The 15,457-nt window shown below is 35.5% G+C and overlaps 1 protein-coding gene across 13 annotated transcripts in view; it reads left to right on the top strand.

Moving 5' to 3' along the window:
- Nucleotides 1-15,457, top strand: part of LOC131691455 (calmodulin-binding transcription activator 1) — a 595,917-nt gene that overhangs the window by 7,398 nt on the left and 573,062 nt on the right. For 10 of the 13 annotated variants that reach the window (XM_058977868.1, XM_058977867.1, XM_058977862.1 and 7 more), the window contains exon 2: nt 1,020-1,495. The gene's annotated coding sequence lies outside the window, so the exon portion shown is untranslated. Of the gene's footprint in view, nt 1-716; nt 1,496-15,457 lie in introns of those variants that run through there. The other 3 variants (XM_058977863.1, XM_058977859.1, XM_058977861.1) reach the window with 2 other exon arrangements.

The raw sequence follows: 15,457 nt of genomic DNA, 5'->3' as shown, positions 1-15,457 counted from the left end.
CTCCACTTTGTCAGCCGAAAATAAACCAAGGGGCTGATAACACGGGTCTTCGCTTCTTTTTTAACTTCCCGTATTACTCTCATATAAAGACTATTTTTTCCAAAATCACATAATAAAGGGTCATTGAGATATAGTCAACATTGCTATAATATGTTATAACAAAAATCTGATCAGAGTTCTGTGCTTCAAAAGCATAACTTTTTCATGCTTTTCTCGCATTTCGACAAGCATTTCTGCAAAAATATTGAATATTAGCTTTAACTTCCTTATTGAGATTATATTCAACTATCAATTGTGTGATGAAATATGTTCAACCATGATTTTAGTTCGAGCACTCTTATATTAAACGTTGTCAGGATGCACAGATACCCAGTTAAACTCATTCTGGAACCGGTTCGGATTTCTGAATGGAGTCAGTATGGATTCCAAATCAAATGCAACAACCGATTCCGACTTAATCGGTTTCAGAATCGGTTGTTGCATTTGAGTTGGAATCCATATTGACTCCATTCAGGATTCCGAATCAAATTCCGAATGGTTTGACCGGGTAATTGCAAATAATGTTTTATAGGTTTCTATGGTTTATCATTCATTATCACCATGTATGTATCATTACATTACTTATTTTGCGCGATATATAATCCGCCTTCTTTTTTTACCATTTCAAACAAAACATCCTCACACTGTCCGTCGCTCACCGCTCACCGCTTACTCACTCACCCGAGACACGTGCTCATATCAGAACCTAAAGAGAAAACGAAAGAAAAAAAATATCCGGCTTACAACGATAAACACGAGTGTTTCTGGACCACATGTACGGCACTCTCCGGTGACGCGAGAAAATGAGCAACGTTGGGGGTGAATGTGGAACTCACCACTCACCTACTCGTTGGTGGGCCACATTCCTCCCAGTTTGATGTAGCAGCTGAATTGTAGAAACAGTGTATGGAGAGTTTTAGCCCAGTTTTTCGCGTGAATCGAGTAAAGTTTCTTGTTCTTACTTCGCGCTGTATTGGTAGTGCATTACTAGGACAAAGTGTTGTAACTCGCGGTTACGGTAGTGTGCCGATAGTTTATCTAGTTATTTGACAAATTTATTGCCGTTTTGAGCTTCTAGAAGAAAAGTAGAAATTTGTGATAGTATATATATGTACAGATAGATATCGCTGCTGGAAAACAGTGAAGAAAACTCCTCGCCGTCGCTGGCACCCCATCGCCTTTTGTCACGGCTGGATTTACGGGGAGGAAAGTTCACCGTTACTCGTTGTAGTGGTGATGTTGAATGGAGTGCGTATGCTGGTATTTACATAGCTGAAATATTTCACCGTCACTCGCTTGCTTTCTGCTGAGTGCCCGGACAACGACGTCAATATTATCCTTGGACTTCAGGAGGAAAATCATCAGGAGGTGTTTTTCTGTGGCATTGTTGTGGAGCCGAAACAGGAGGTTTTATTTTGCTCCAGTTGGATTGGGAGACAACCTATTTGTTCACCGGGTAAGTAGCTATAACTATAGTATGTCAGTTGAGCAGGTTTATCTTCGCAGCAGAAACAACACCAGTTAATGGTTGTAAATCGAATGGTTAATTTTTGTACGGTCAAGTCAGTGTGCCAGGGGACAAAGAAAGTGGATGTGAAAAATAACGCAACGCCTATCATAAATCATGAAGCCGTGGATGGAGCACGCGGAAGGATTATCGGCGGTATGCTCTATTTGCTTTGTCATGGAAGGGTAAAGTCGATTTTTGGGGCAAATACTGTCCTTGTCATGGCGGGTTCGATTGTGATGTTTATAATTACAGAATAGGCCCGGCATAAATATCAAAAGTCTACCTAGATTATTTTTTGTAATATCAATAATTTTTAAAAAGACTACCTGATTTTCTTCCAAAATCAGTCTTTTTCAAGACTAATAAATGTGTGTAATCAACAAAGCTGTGAAATACGCGATTTATTGCAATTGAATTGTTTTCCCCAAATCAACCTATTTCAGACTAATTCAGCCTAAAGGATTGCTTGATTTTTAGGCTTTCAGGATTTTCCAGGATTATGGGTCGAAATAGCAACTGTTTGAAGTAATCCAAATATGACTGATCTAATGAACAGGGTGAACACGAATAGACTGCAACACAGTTAATTTACTTTTAAATTTTCTGAATGTATCGGATGCAAGCCTAGTTTGTAGGGCTCTATCCCATTTGGCATAATGTCATTTGGCATAATGCCCTTTGGCATAATGCTAATTGGCATAATGACCATTTGGCATAATGTCAATTTGGCATAAAGGTTATTTAGCATAATGGTCATTTGGCATAATGTCATTTGGCATAATGGTCATTTGGCATAATGCCATTTGGCATAATGCCATTTGGCATAAGGGTGATTTGGCATAACCAATTAGCACCCCGTATTTGCTGAATGTGCGCAAACAAGGATAATGTCTATGCGTTATGAGTGCAGGGAGAATGGTGATTGACGGTCCAGGAAAGATGAACCTGGTCTACAATACATTCGACTAGTTTATTTCGTCTGCGTTTTACTATCGAGGGGAGCACTGCACCTTCCCTTTGGTGTTTGCTCTGATGACAAGCAAATCAGAATCTCTCTATAGAGCAGTATTGCCTAAACTTATCGAAATTGCTGATGAGATCGACGTTGAATTGCATCCAGAAGTGATTTTAACAGATTTGGAAAGGCTCTTATCAATGCGTTTGCCGAAGAGTTCCCTGGTTCAAGGCATAATGGATTTTTTTTTTCATTTAAGCATGAACTGGTTGGAAATATATCCAACAAATTCGTTTGTTGCAGATTTTCAACAACAATGAAAACTATTTTAATACATACAAAAAACCTGGTTTAATCCATCTAGCGATTCAATTGTGCCTTTTTCATTTCTATAAATTACGGGTCGGTGGGAGGTTATTTTCAACATAATTGTGGAAATGTCCATTACATTCTTAGTACACTTTGCACTTATACACAATGGCTTGCCAGCCACGAACTTGATGAGATACGTGTCGACGGTGAAACACTTGAAACAAAAAAAAAATAAAAAACAAAAAAAATATCATGCTTAATTAGCCTAATCAGAATTAGTTCAATGTTATCTGCTTGCTAACTCATTTTGTCATGCGGGGTGGGTGTGTGAGGAGGGCGAAAATCCCACGAACGAACGACTCCCCAGCTTAATTTGATATGCTTTGTGATATGGTGATGGTTTAAAGATGGTAGGGTTGAGAGGGAGGGGTGTGAGGGCTGGGTGGGGTGTCGGTCTGAGGGGTGGTTTAAGGGGATTTTAAAGGAAGGGGAGCGAACAGTAGAGGGGGGTAACCCCTCTCCGCATAACCTTAACTACGCCCCTGTTAAAATTCAGAAACCTTATGCCAGACAAAAAAAAAATATAGGATTAGGTTGACAGTTTTCAGAGTGATTTCATGACCTTTTTATATGAGAAAGGCAAAAATGTGCCAAAATCGAAAAAAGTAAATTTTTGTCATTTTTTTTGAGTTTGCATCAAATCTCGACGTTTCATGCACCTTAAAGACATCTGGCATCAAAAAATATCTGACGCCTACACAAACATCAAATCATCAGCACCGACTGAACTTACTGGATTTTTCAAGTATGTTGAAGAATATTATGTGTTAGGCAAATCCAGACTAACAACGAAACCAGGTCGAGTACATACGACGGAACCTTTGTATCCTCCTGATCTTTGGTCGGTTTACCGAAACGTGAAAGATGAAATCCCACGTACCACCAACCAAATTGAAGCATGGCGCGGTCATTGGAATCGTCTGATGGGTCGCAGTGCTGGTCTGATGCATATCATCGAAGAACTGAAACTAGAGGAAAAATTTATCGCTTCACAAATTTTGGCGCATATGTCACTAACCTCCGAGAAGAAGCGTCGTACCAAAGATCAGATAATTGATGAGAAACTGTGCAAAATTGTTACGAACTTGCAAAATTTTGATACTATTAATTATCTTCTAGCAATAGCAGCAAATCTGGGCTCGCAATAAAGATGATTTTTTTTTGACGGTTAATACGAATAAAATCATAGAATATAATTTATTTTGCTTTAATTTGCACATAAACTATTGAAAGAAACGGAACCGGAACAAATGCTTAGTTTACTGAATTTATTTACACAAGGATTTTAAAAGCAAATTTTTTGATTTGAGTAGGAATTTGCAAAGTTGAAACTCAAAAAATCGGAATTTTGTTTATTGAATATTCTGAAAGTACATGCTTTTGAAAGTATCTGTGCAAAATTTCATCCAGATCGGAGCACTAGATTTCAAATTACAGCCATTTGTAGCGAGCTGGTTCTTCCACGAATGAAGTTAACACAAAATTTTACACGTAATTATCTCGGAATGAAATTTTTTGAAAAGTACTGTTGCGGTGAACGTGATATCTCAAAAATTATTCATCCGATCTTCATGATTTTTTTTTAAATTGTTTGTATTTACATTCTCGTGTACTTGAACGGTTCCTTTTTTATCAAAATTTTTTCGATTCTTTGTAATGAAGTTTTGTTTAAAATTTGGAACACCAAAAATCTCAATTTTTTGGTCAACATGTTTTTTTGCAAGAAAAAAAAAATTCTATTAGAAAACCGATCCGTTCAAGTACACCACAATACATTTTTCTTCAATAATCTTTTTACTTTTTGGAAATCATTTGAGCGGTTCGGCTTAAAGAGCGTTCACCGCAAACCTCTGCCTAACAAACACGCTTCGGGGGATGGGCCAAAGCTCCGACAACCTTGAATATTTTTTAAATTAAATTTGGTTTTTCTATCTTCTAGTACTACCAACGAACTGTCTTTCGCTTTCTCAAATAAGCTTTGCATAAAACACTTTAAAACAATTACGAACTTAGCTCACTTTTTCGCCACAACTTTGTATATAACCACTTAAAGAACAGCTCATAATTAAAAGAAGGATGAATTTTCAGTAAAGTATGTAATTTAGCTTTCAATAATTAGGATAAGTACAGACTAGATAGTTCGGTGTAAATCATTGATGATTTTCCCTTCTTTTAAACATGAGCTGTTCTTAAATAGAAAGATTGTCAAAATTTCTATTTAAAATCTACATAAGTAGAATGAAATCCTTAGATGCTAACTTGTCGTTAATCCAATGTCCACTTTGCCAACTAAAATAAATATACTAAATAGAATTATGCCAAATGGCGTTATGCCAAATGTGTTATGCCAAATGGCGTTATGCCAAATGGTCTTTATGCCAAATGGTCATTATGCCAAATAACCATTATGCCAAATGGTCATTATGCCATATGACATTATGCCAAATGGAATTATGCCATATCACATTATGCCAAATGGGGTAGAGCCGTTTGTAGAGTAGTTTTATATATTTATTTTGCAATGTTTGCTTATATTGTATGTTGTTTGGTTCTATTTTCGACAGTTTCCATCACCATCTATTAGAACTTGCAAAGTCGTATCCGGACAGTTTTCCCATTTTTATACCCTTCCTGAACGCGTTATTCGTACCCTTTACACACTTCTTAGTCTTTTGAAGTTCCCACTTTATAATGGCCGAATAGGTTTCGGTTAAACGTAGTTTAGGGCAGTTCAGTTGAACTCAGTCCGCTGGTGGAAAAATCGCAGAATTAGCCTCATACCAGGGTGTTTGGTTCATGAGTAAGAATCTCTCGAGGGGTGATTTACTGTCATATTTGGAGCAAAAAATCGTTCTACACATACCATCAAATCTCAACCGTTACAGAGTTATTGAACTTTTTGTGTAAAAAACTTGTTTATCTTAAAAAACCTCTAACTCACAAAGTACACCTCGTATTTTGAATCTTTTAGTGCCATTGGAAAGGTGAGAAAATTTTCTATTGAATTATGTTCTCATATATTTCAGATAATTAGTTTTAATTATCTTTTAGTTGTAAAGTAGTTAAAAGTTAGTGTTTTTGATGAGGTTGTTGTTAATTTTCTCAAAATAATGAATTATGATTATAGCAACATCTATTATCCAAAAGTTGGGTTTGAAGACGATTCATAATTTGTTCTTCAACATAATATTCCTATTTTCTCGTTTCCTTGTAATTTGACTTCTAAACTTTTCCTGTAATTGACTTAAAAGTTCTTAAAAGACTCTAATTTTAAAAAAAATATGCTTTATATCGCTATTATCAGGGCTTCATTGAAAAGCTGAGAAAATTTCCTTTCGATGTATGTACAGATATCTTTTAGTTAAGTGTACTACATGACTTTTTACTAGTAAAATAACTCAAAATTTGCGTTTTTTGGTGATTTTTGTAATTATTCTAATTATCAATCAACTAAATTTATCGTCACTATTGTTCATTTGGTGCCCCTTAATATTCTCTACAATTTGTTATTTGACACTTTATCCCTATCGCTTTTCATTTCGCTGCAATTTAATAGTTAACACAGCATGGCCTTATCACAAATGCAGTGGGTTCGAAATCGTTGTTTTTGCATATGAAACGAGAAGATAAAAATGATTTTGCTTCGAAACTAAAAGAGATAATTGAATGAAGTCAAAGGAAGAATTGTAGAACTTGCTGAGATGCATTAATTCCATGATAATAATGGTGAAGTTTATTATTTACTATATTATGAAAATAACGAAAATGCTAATAAAAACACTAACTTTAAACTAATTAACTTCTAAAAGAATACTAAATTTACTTAACTGAAAGGTATTAATACATTTTTCTCTGCAATATTTTCCTGGCTTTCGAATAAAAATAAGAAAAGGTACAATAAGTGCCATACTTTTTCAATAAGAGCTAGTATTAGTGAATATGAGATAAAAATATCCAAGTTCAATAACCCAAACACATGAAAACAAGACAAGATAATGTATCATGTCAAAGAACAAATTATACAACCTTTCAAGACTAACAATTTGAATTATTAAAATAGTGATGTTAACTATTAAGATTTTCGCGAAGTGAACGAAAAATCGATCAAAATTGTTAAATTTTTAATAAATTACTGTGAAAAGATTACTTAACCTAATTAGCTGAAACATTTGAGGACATTTTTTAGTGGAAAATTTTCTCACCTATCCAATGGATCTAAAATATTTGAAATACAAAGTATATTTTTTGAGTTAGAGCTATTTTAAGACAGCTAAGTTTTTAACACAAAAAGTACAATAACTTAGTAACGGTTGAGATTTCATGGTATGTGTAGAACGATTTTTTTCTCCAAATATGACAGTCAATCATCCCTCGAGAGGTTCTTAACCATGAACCAAACACCCTGTATATGTGAAAGCATACTCGATCAAATTCCTTTATCGTCGATTAAATGGGTCAGCATGCTGGTTTCATCGACAAATTAGAGCTACGGCAATCCGAATCTGTCATCATTGAAATGGTATAAAAGGGCGACAAAACGTCAATTTTTCCTCTCTTTGGCTTTGCTTGACAGTTCGGAAAATCTAGACAATTGTTGAAATAGTTCAGTAGGGATAGAAACTAATACAGTGAATTATAGTACCTATGAGAAATGTATAATCTAGTTAAATTTAAATAAACGTTGCGGTTACTAACGGTTGCGCGAGCGAGATTTTGAGTTACGAAAAAGAATTCCGACACTGGATTCAATGCAAATTCCGTTGTCCCGGAATCATATTTACCTGGAAGTACTTACCGTCTTCGAGGAATTCGAACTCCGGAAACTCATGTGTCCTGCTGTTACTGCAAATAAGTGGCTGCTGATGCTTACCTGCGCTCATATGGTCCTTCGGGCCGGATGACGTCGAACTTCGTTAGTCCGGCAGCTCACGTTTGGTTAACGAATCGGCCGCCATTATCTTCTAGAAGTTTCATCGCGTGTTCCAAGACAAGTATCGAGCCTTGATTGGAAGCTTGCTAGTCGGCCGCTAAGTTCCTGTACACGCCGTCGACGAGGACTGATCGTCCGTGCTGCATTTTTGCCTGAAATAGTTAATTATGTCTCCATAATGGCATAAATAGGTTAGGCATATGGACGTTCGGCATAATAGGCATAATGGACGTTGAGCATAAATGTTCATGTTGATGTACAACTTCAAGAAATTTATCTTTTGGCGTTGGCGGCCTCGGGAGGCAAGAGCGTGAAATTTTTGCTCTAATAAAAGAAGCAGACCAAATGCTCCGTATGCGGAAATTCAGTTTGCACATGACTAAAATAGGCTTAACATATGTTTAAAATCCATCTCGTTTGTCTACATTAACATAGATTAGTTCACATGGTGCAATTGTCCAAGAAAAAATATGCCTTGAATAACAGCTCATTTTATTATTCATTCAACGAATATACGAATATTGCTACTTCTATATTGATTATCTCGCATATTATTCAGTTCAATGATTATATTCCATCAAAGATAGAACTACGGAAACTGTCTGATACGAGGGAGTGTCAGAAATCTAAGCTCATCAAGTTTCGTCAACAAGCCACCGGCGACAGGGATCCATAAAAGTAATAACATCACACTACTTTGAGCACAACCACGGACACTCAGTTTTGACATCTGTACTTTTTCTAACGATGGGCAAAGATGTCGGTTGCTAAGCATTGCGTGTATCTAGCTCGGGATATGTGCTGATAGTGGTACTCCAGGACCTGATGTTGCTTTCAAATCAATTCGAAATACAACACCTATACTTGATTGCTTTTGCGAAAAAACCTTTTTTAATGTTGTTGACAACATTCTGTGACAGAGTGGAATGTATGTTGCATTGCATGAAGCGGGTGCTCGCCCAAACTAACATACCGAATGTAATGGTCGATTAAACCTCCCATTGATTTGCAAATGAATGAGGTCAAACTGATGGGTCTAAAGCTCTTTGCCTCCTCATAGGTAACGCGGCCACTTTTAACCCATTCATGTCCATGTTGTTTGTGGACAACAACGTTTTTAAAAAGCTATAACTTTTGATTGAAGCGAGATTTGCTCATAAAAACAGGCAAGGTTCATTAATGTGATTATTGCCTTCAATTTGAGTATTAACAGTTATCAGGATCAGCTCTAGAACTGTTATTGCAATTAGTCTGGTTGGATTCCGATGGAGCAGTGCTGCCAAAGACAGTCTACGTTGACGACGGAAAATGATTTTTTCATATATCTTCGTTATGGTGCAATATTATTGAAAACTGATAAAACTTATCAATTTAGACTGTCGTTGGCTACATTTTCCACGTAATTGGACTATTGTAATTATTCTAGGAGAATTGTATTGAGCATTAGAAGGTAAAAATTGACCAGCTTCTAGCACTGCCATGGAAGCACCTATCTTTATAAAAATAGGCTTTTCGTGTTTCTTGACCCAACCGTTTTTAAGGAAAAATAGTTTTGAAACCCTACATGCACTAGAAAAAAGTTGGGCATGAAAGGGTTAAGAATGAATTTCACAATATTTTCCAGCCACGAGATTAGAATGTATCCTGTTGCAAGACTACCATTATTACCTTTTTCAAACATATATTTTAAGTGTTCATATCCTCTTTGAAGAAGAAATGGAATGATTCTGTTTTTTTAAAGAGGTTTATATGGAGTAAATGTGCGGTCATCGGAGATGGCTCCATACAATCTGGAAAGTGTGTGTGTCAAAGCGACAGTTTAGTACTTGTTCTTCGTCAGTCGAGTTTTTACTATTAGCAGTACTAATTAAACATATGTGCTTGCTGTCGTACTGTCCGAGCGAAGAGTTCTTCCAGATTATGTAAATGTTGGGCGCAATCTTGTATTTCGTATATGCTATCAATTTAGAGCCTCTCAAATTGATAACTGAGTTGTTAGAGCAAACCCATTTTCACTATTGTAGAAGACACCATTTTTGAAATTATCAAAATGTGATCCATTAAGTAGCATATTATATTTCGAATAAAAAGCGCGGCTCTTGTCTACCCAGTTAACCAGCTGTCGTATAAGGATGACCAACGGAAATCGTATGAACATAGCATTTTTATCGGAATCGTATAATGGTACACCGTATGTAAACGCATTATACAAAATTTATCTTAACTAATACGGTAAGATGACTCGTTTACGATTCTCGTATAAAAGTTGAAACTAAGTCATATAATGTATAAAAAGGCTTGTTATTAGTGCATGAGTTTCTATATATTGTTTTTATGAGTTTTTCTATATATTGTTTATAAACAGTTTTAGTTAATTTCAAGACTGGCGCAGGTACTTATGTTAACAGCACAAAAATATTAAAAGCGTGGATAGTATTCACAAAACTCGAAATATGTTGAAACTAAAATGTATCCTAAAGTAGATTTTAAAAAGTTATATGATTGATTCAGACACTCTTTTGGTTATTTTTATGATTTGATAAATTTTTCAAACAATTTATTGGAAATCTATTGACGAAAAATACTCATATAAAAATATCGATGGGGTTTCTTACGCCAACTTGTATACATGCTTCGTAGAAGTGAAGCAAAAGTTTAAAAATTATTTTAAAAATTACAATTTTTTTAAAATATAATGTGGAATTCTCGTCGATGTTTTTTTGCTTAGAGCCCTCGAAGAATTTATACAAATTTGACATTAATTGGATTATTATATTTACATATGGACATACATGTACATTTTCATACGAACAAATATGTTACAATATGTGAGTTGATTACAACACATTTTGGATATCATTAAGAGTATGTTATGATAGGCGAGATAGCTATCTCACGTTCGCATATACAAAGTCGTATATCAGAGTGGTATAATAAATGCATTTTCCCAAGAGTTTGGCCCGAGCTAACCACACCTATCAAATGGTGTATGGGGTATGTTGCAGGCACGCAAGCTGATGCTTCAGGGTTCGAGACCGAGTGAACCCATTCACAATAAAAAATGCTAGAAACGTTTTAGGATGCGAAAATTCAAAGTAATTCTCATTCTTAAAAACAGGCGGTCGAAAGATGTGTCTTATTTCCAACTTTTATTTTATATTAATATTATCCGAAAGCCTAATATAATCGTATATAGTACTTTGTCGAGTCGTAAGAGAGTATAAAAGGTGCCACATGGAATCAGACTAAGTACCCATCATAGTTGCATTTATATACAGTTTACATCGTATATTGAAACCCAATTTTATCTCAATGTAGATATATTGCCTCCACTTTTGTCCGTATATAGTATATTTGCGCATTATATACGATTTAGGTGTACTGTATATTTACATATATAACTCGGCTGAAATGTCGGTATAACTACAAAATTGTTTGCTGGGTACTTTATCAACAACCATATTGACATAGACAGTACACTTCTTGCGAGTAGTGAGGTCAGACATAAGCAGGTGTTCGCATGATTTTGTTTCATTGTCGCAATGCAAATTCTGTATTTGTATTCAATGTGAAAAGGGTAGGTTTGAAATTTATGTGAATTCAGGAGCATAAAGCATTGTTTAAATGCAGGGTGTTTGGTTTATGGTTAAGAGTTTTGAAGAGTAACCATATCTGGGGAAAAATCAGTCTACACAACCGTTACGTTAATCTTTTAGTTTTATTGAAAATGTGAGAAAATTTCTTACTGAGGAGTGGGCATGTGTAGTTGGTAAATTGATTGCCTTGTACGCAGCTTATCTGGGTTCGATTCCTAACCCCAAACATAGGGTTAGAGATTTCTCGAAAAAAAATTTCTAACCCGAAAAAGAGCGAATGATCCTAAGGTTAAAACTTCTACAGCCAAAATAAAATTCCTGCTGAGCAAAGTTCTCATAGCTTTCAATTAATCAGTTTAAGTAACATTTTAGTGATGACGTAGTCAAAAGTTTGTGTTTTTATTAGGTTTTTAATATTTTTTTAAAAAATAAAGAATTATCATAACAATACCTATTGTCCTAAAGTTGAAAGAAACCTTAACTTGAGGATTCCTGTTTTCGATTGCCTCTTACGACATAAGAGCAGAGATCCAGTGGATCAATTCTTAGTTGAGATACTTGAAATCATTGAAATCGGATGCCACACAGCTGGTTTTGGCCGGAGATAGATTATAAACTGTTATAAATCTCCTAGTGGATCAAAGCCAGCTAAATTTCCGGGAATTAGAAAGTATGCTCCCGGTGTTCCGGTCTACATAAAATCATTAAAATGGAATTTATGAAAAATTGTGTTAATCATAAGGCTTCCCGGGTTTAGACGATGGATATTTTCAACTTTTCTAGCGCAGGGTTTAATTTTTCTTAGCATTAAAAGTGTAAGTATGGCTTTTACTACATCTTAGCTTCAGATATATTCAATCTGACTGCCTCTGCGTTTCAAGATAGCTAATATACATCTACCAAGTATCCCGTAAGTAGGTTTACAACAACTTTAGGGAAAAATATACTGATATTTATTAAGATGTTTAATCAACACAACATACAATGCTCGTACGTCGTATTCCCACAGCGAGAATGGTCGATGCCCCTGGATTTTTGTGGTTAACCGGAGATCTATACTTGACAAAATCGACAACTTGGCAAAAAAATAGTCATGAGTATTATGCTTTGCCTAAACCGTGTACTCTACAAGTAATATGAGTAAAATCTGGACATTGTTCACCTGGTTCTAAATTGTTACCCTCGCGGGTTGTAGAAGGAATGAGGGAGTTCAAACTTATCTTTATTAATGATTATTAGATTTATTAGATAATAAAAGAGATGGAAGTGTTCTAAAATGTTATCAAGAAATCGTTTCGTTTTGAATTCGGTTTAAATTAATGTTTCTCATGTTCCTTGGGTGTAAAACAAAGTCAATTAAAATCTCCGGATCAAAGTCTCACCTGAAGAGGCATCATTAGCTAAAAAGAACGAATCGAAATTCGCCTGGAAGTTGTTTGCTGAAGCAAACTTCATCTATGTTTAAAATTAATATTTTTTTAAGAAATTTTGTTTGTAATCCTAGTCTCTAAAATCTCTAAATTCAATAAGTGACTGGATGCCCAAAAGTTTGTAACTAACATTTGTGCAGTGCCAGATTTTTGTTTTGTGAATGCATGAATTATTTTTCTCAACAATCGATTTAAAATACAATGCTGTCTAAATAGTATCTAATACGCCCTATTTACGCTAATATATCCAATTAGAAAGTTTCCCGCGTGCCTTGGTTAATTAGTTTGAATTAGGACTGGTGGTATCTAACAGGGAAAAACTATCGAAAATGGTGAGTGAAGCTAAGCAATCTTGTGAAAAAAATTCCTCCAGAGGCGAGATTCGAACTCGCAACCTTTGAGACTCCGGCCCAATGCACTAACCGGAGTCTCAAAGGTTGCAAGTTCGAATCTCGCCTCTGGGGGAATTGTTTTCACATGATTGCTTAGCTTCACTCACCATTTTCGATCGTTTTTCCCCGTTGGATGCCACCAGTCCTAAATGGCACTTAAGTCAAAAACCAAAAATTGAATTATTAGTTTGAATTACCGTCTTAAAATCGTGTGATCCATCGTTTTCCAGAATCCTGAGAGCAGTTTCAAACTCTCTACGAGCATTTACGAGAGTAATTCAGTTTTCAATTTTTGCTGCAGGTTCAATCTCACGTCGAATTCCCCATACCTATAGGTTTTCCAATTATTCTGAAATGCACAACAGCTGTGGGAGAATGACAATGCTTCCATCCGTTTGCATTCAAGATCTGTTATCAGTTTTCCGGCTAGGATTGCTCCCGCATGCAAATATAATCGATGTGTTTTCACACGGTTATCATGCACAATTCTGTATGATATGACGTGGATGGAAGGGAGGGGGGGGGGTCAGGATATCGATGTGATGAATATAGATGGAAAACTTCTTGATTGGATTTGATTTCATTCGGGATTTGATTATCCGTGAAGACATTCATTTTCTGACTTCGTTTTGTCCTGTTTGGATACGTTGCGTTATACGAAGGAAGCAACTCCCCTGTACGTATGATATGATTCAGTGTAAACACAAATATCGCACTTATCATAGAAGCTATTACAGATATCTTTTTCGTGTTTGATGTCGAACTAGATACAATCGTTTAGAGAAGGTTGAACATATGTAAATTAGTATTGAAATTCGCACGATTTGCAGTTTGTCAGCAGTTGATGTATGATTTGGATTTTATGATTTAATTTAAACCTTTTATCTCTCGCAGTCCAATTCTATTGAAAATTACTGCTCTTCTCTACGGGACTTTGCAAAGTTAATTATACCCCAGAAAATAAATTTCGTCAGTCCACTGTATATGGGAGATATTGGCTTGGGTGCGTGCGATGTTATCTCTGTTTCAAGGTCAACCTCCGCCGCTCACCCGTAGCTTGCTTTCTTCGACAGAGCCCTATACCGTAAAACGGGGTATCTTTGATCAGCGCGATAACTTTGGTGATTCACTGCGGTAAATGCACGATAAGTCGATTCATCATCAAATTGTAATTGTAATGATGTGTAACTACTATCATCTGGTATTATTTTATTATTAAATGTATTTGTTTAAATGAAAATTTAAATTTAAGGATGACAATTTATCTTTATGATGTGTTTAAACAATCCGTTGTATGAAAATATTCCACTCTAATCGAAATGAAATGTTTTGTAGAAACAGTGAATATTTTTATCGGTAAGGAATCCAAAAAATTAACGATTAATTCCAACTTACTGAGAAAGTTTTATAAAAGTATTTCTTTATCATTCTTAAGCATTTCTGTTTCCTTTGCAAACGTTACAAAGTTGTATTATAAAATCGCCTGAAAGTATGCATCAGAACGTTATTACTGTTTTGATCTAATGATTTTGTTGATTAACCCATGAAATCAATACAAAAATAAAATATCACAAAAATGTTTTATTTTCAAAACAGAACGAAATATGTTACAGTGTTTATTTACAAAAAAAAACACTAAAATTGAGATCTATTTGACTTTTAGAAAGTTTTTTTGGAAAAAAAACCATTCAATAAGTGTCTAATCTTCACCCGGTTTTACGGTAGCAAACATAACGGCAGTGAACCGAACACCACTGCTGGTAGGTGTGTGAATCGAGTGTCTCGCATAGGACACGTATTTCCTTCCGTCCTTTTCTGGGTGGGCTTTAGTTTAACGTCGACGATCGATATGCTTTTATGGCGGTAAACCGAATGTTTTCTCCAGCTGGTGTTCTGGTTTTCGGCATTTTCAAGTCAATGTGTCAGGGCGGCTCGAGCTGGCTTCCACTTAGGGTGATAGGTTTATTGTCACTCTAGTATTTTTTGAATAACGTTTAACTGGAGCTACATCATCAATCCCCTTTCACATAATATAGAGTCCTGTATACTGATACGCCTTGCACTTCTGTTTAATACATATTCAACAAACATCATGTAATCACGTTTTACAAAAATGAAAATAAGTAGTCTATTCTGTGCTTCTATTATTACTGCATGATTTCAATTGTCATTAAAAAACTTCTCCGCATCGCCGAAAATTTTTCGACAACACAGAGTAGCATGATTTGTAAAA

This window comes from Topomyia yanbarensis, chromosome 3, assembly GCF_030247195.1.
Source record: "Topomyia yanbarensis strain Yona2022 chromosome 3, ASM3024719v1, whole genome shotgun sequence".
NCBI lineage: Eukaryota > Metazoa > Arthropoda > Insecta > Diptera > Culicidae > Topomyia > Topomyia yanbarensis.
This window is presented reverse-complemented; position numbering and strand designations above follow the sequence as displayed.